Here is a 4,101-nt window from a genome sequence, read left to right on the forward strand (position 1 = left end):
GGGGAGAGCGCACAGCAGGCTTACGGCAGCCCGGATTGGGCTGGCACTTTTCGCTCCGCCCACTTTCTAGCGTCTTCAACGGCATGGAGCAGATACGGACACTGTGCGGTCTGAGCGTACGCGAGCGCGGCGCGGGGCTTTGAGTTCATGCACAGACTTCGTTTTACAGCCCCGTTTTGAAGTCAACAGAAAACAATCAAAAACCGTCTTCTCGTACCTACCATGTTATTATCCTTTTTGTTTTTCCTTTTTGCGGATTGCTTTTACTGTTAGTAGTAGAAATAGCTATTACTAGTAGGCCTAGTTTGTCTGAATACCACGGATGAATTGTGTTATTGGTCACAACGTAGTAAACATATGTGCATACTTTTTTAGTTTCTTTATGTATTTAAGTTTCAAACACACTTTCGAGATCTGTAAGTCCATGTTAAACACTGTTTTATGATTTAGAAATGTTGCCTGCTAGAGAGAGCAAACTGCCTTAAAAGACAGTATCCTCCTCCTACCCACAAATACATGGGCTAATTTTTATATCCTGTCAAAAAACAACAACAACAAAAAATAAAACTAATGTCTTTTTATGTCTGGTGTCTTTTATGATGGACCTTTGGCTCTCAAAGTGTATATACAGAATATAAAGTGTATAATATAATACAGAATGCAACCAGAATATATATATATAGATAGATAGATATATAGATATATAAACAAATAAATTAAAAAACTGATATATTTTATTAAAGGTTTTCTATATGGTGCATATATATATATATATATATATATATATATATACACACACACACACACGTTTCATTTAAAAAAAAAAAAAAGCATAATATGGCTTCATATTTCTATAAATCTGGCTGATGAACCAATAAGCATACTTAATATTAAATCACTTTTTCATTAAGGTTCATCTACACGCCATCAATTTAAACAGCAAATAGCTAGGAGAGTGTGAAATTGCCCACTGCCTGTGTGTTTATGGGGGGAGGTGGAGACAGAGACTGAGCTACAGGGAAAGGCAGAGACTAACTGCCCAGAGCACATCACCACTGACCTACATTTCTTTCCCCCCTTTTTTATTTTCCATTTCCCCTATATGAACAAATTCATAACTGTGATGTAATGACAAAAAGCAAGCATGACAATAAAACCAGACCAGTCCATTGGAAATTGTAAAGCACTGTCCTGGAGTGACAGCACTGTTGTTGAACAAAAAGCTTTTTTCTGGCTATTCACGAAAAGGGCTGAGTGTTGCAAAAAGAAATACATGTGACCTGTGAAGTGGAATAGATAGGTTAAAGTGCATGTCTTTTGTAAAATCAACATGCAATAAGTTTATCATAAACAGAATTAAAGTCATTCTGACACACAATCACATTATAAACTCCATTATATTTTTTACAGGGCTGCAGATTTACAGCAGACCTACAGGAATAAATTAATGATCCAAAGACGGATGCAGCCATATGGCGTCTAAAAACCAGTCAAAGTAAAGGTAAACATTTTTGGCACTATGCAAAGGCTTAAGAAAGAGTAGCACTATGTATTCATGCTTGTTGTGGAAAGCTTGTGTATTCTCTCCTATTTATCCCATTGCATTTGTCTACTTTCATGACATACTGCTGTCAAACAGGGTAGTTCATGAATGTCTAAATTGTGATGTTATTTCACATAAGTGCATAGTTCTCCTCTAACTGGACTGTTGGTCAGGCCACCTCACTGTTAGTCATTATTTCTGAGAGAAGACAAAACCAAGGTCTAAAGATAGAATTAAATGAGTTGATAGATCTCCCTGGTTTTAAGGTTAAAGCATATTTGTGCAACTCCTTTGTCCTTGAATCGACCATCAGGAAGTTAACTTAAATATAATTGGATAACTTTCCATTGAAAATAAAAATTAGGGCACTATTTCTCAAAGGGATTCCCCTTAACTCTCAAATGACACATGCCTTTATATTGTACTCTGGAAACAAGCAGGTGTTTTTGGAAAAGAGAATGTTTTACTGGGAAATTGATTTAGTATTATATAGGTCTACAGAACATGATGCTTATTTATATACAGTATGTTAGGTGCGTTCGTGTTTAAATCTCTTTTCTATCTCTGTTCAACATGATATTTAGGTATGTAGATCAGAGTTCACTCAATAATTGTCTCTCCTTGCAAATCTAAATGTGAAATGTCAACATGCTGAATCTCAGACAAAATCCTTGCTGTGGTAATGAGTCGAGAGAGAGAATGACATTGGCTTTCAGAGAGAGAGAGCGAGAGACAGAGGGGAAAAATACACTTGAGAAATTTACAGAAAGATACCACAAGTGACAGAGGCAATTTTCTGGGAAAAAATTACTTCATCATAATTTCAATCCCAAAAAGAATTGGAAAGAAAGCCCTGAAGGAGCCGAGTCGTGTCACCTTGAAAAATGGCAGTGGAAAAGATCACTAACTTCTCTACACACACACATTCTGTGATGCACACATGTACACAAGCACACACAATCAAACTAATAATTCAATCTATACTGTTTCTTTATCCACAATTTTGTTCTCGTACTACACTGCTTTGACACTTTTATAGAAATGCTGCAATTTTCTCATAGTAAACAGAGTGAATACTGTACCTTTTTTCCATACATAATTACACTATAAACCTTGACAGCTCACTTATCAAAAGTATGGGTAAAATTTAATATAATTAGACGGTCTAAGTTTTGCACACTAATAAATGATCAGATCTAGTATATGGAATCATTTCAGCTGATTGTCAAAATGACCCATATAAAGCCAAAGGGACTGTATTAAAATTTTATTGCAAGGCTAATAAAGTTGGAGCCGATCTCATCTGTATCAGCAAGTAATAAGCAGATTTCTCATCAAAGCTCTTAATAAGACCAATCGTGCAAACTATAACTGCCTTCCCATCAACATAGTACAGAAGACTGCCAATCAGTTGATTTTAATTGGATTTTTTTCTTAATCTGTGCTTTTTTTTCTCTCTTTCCCTCTCTTCTAACAAAGCTATTAAGATATTGAATCTAATGTTACATTGAGTGTGTAGGTTTTTTGTATGACACATTAGAATATCCTCATATGCCCTTAGGCGAACTCTCAAAATAATTTCTCCTGCTGATTTAGTTTTCAGAGCCTAATAAATGTTGATGTCGTATATGTTGAGAGAGACTTTTGTACAAAATCACTGCTTTGAAAACACATCTCAAATCACCACATACTAACACATCATAAAAACTAGCTACTATACAATATACACTGATCAGGCATAACATTATGACCACAGACAGGTGAAGTCATAACACTGATTATCTCTTCCTCACGGCACCTATTAGTGGGTGGGTAATATTAGGCAGCAAGTGAACATTTTGTCTTCAAAGTTGTTTTGTTAGAAGCAGGAAAAATGGGCAAGCGTAAGGATTTGAGCGAGTTTGACAAGGACCAAATTGTGATGGCTAGACGACTGGGTCAGAGCATCTCCAAAACTGCAGCTCTTGTGGGGTGTTCCCGGTCTGCAGTGGTCAGTATCTATCAAAAGTGGTCCAAGGAAGGAACAGTGGTGAACCGGCGACAGAGTCATGGGCGGCCAAGGCACATTGATGCATGTGAGGAGCAAAGGCTGGCCCGTGTGGTCCGATCCAACAGACGAGCTACTGTAGCTCAAATTGTTCAATAAGTTAATGCTGGTTCTGATAGAAAGGTGTCAGAATACACAGTGCATCGCAGTTTGTTGTGTATGGGGCTGCATAGCCACAGACCAGTCAGGGTGCCCATGCTGACCCCTGTCCACTGCCAAAAGAGCCAACAGTGGGCATGTGAGCACCAGAACTGGACCACGGAGCAATGGAAGAAGGTGGTCCGGTCTGATGAATCACGTTTTTTATTTACATCACGTGGATGGCCGGGTGCATGTGCATCGCTTACCTGGGGAACACATGGCACCAGGATGCACTATAGGAAGAAGGCAAGCCGGCGGAGGCAGTGTGATGCTTTGGGCAATGTTCTGCTGGGAAACCTTGGGTCCTGTCATCCATGTGGATGTTACTTTGACACTTACCACCTACCTAAGCATTGTTGCAGCTCTTTCA

The sequence above is a fragment of the Ctenopharyngodon idella genome, chromosome 5 (genome assembly GCF_019924925.1).
Source record: "Ctenopharyngodon idella isolate HZGC_01 chromosome 5, HZGC01, whole genome shotgun sequence".
NCBI classification, from domain to species: Eukaryota; Metazoa; Chordata; class Actinopteri; order Cypriniformes; family Xenocyprididae; genus Ctenopharyngodon; species Ctenopharyngodon idella.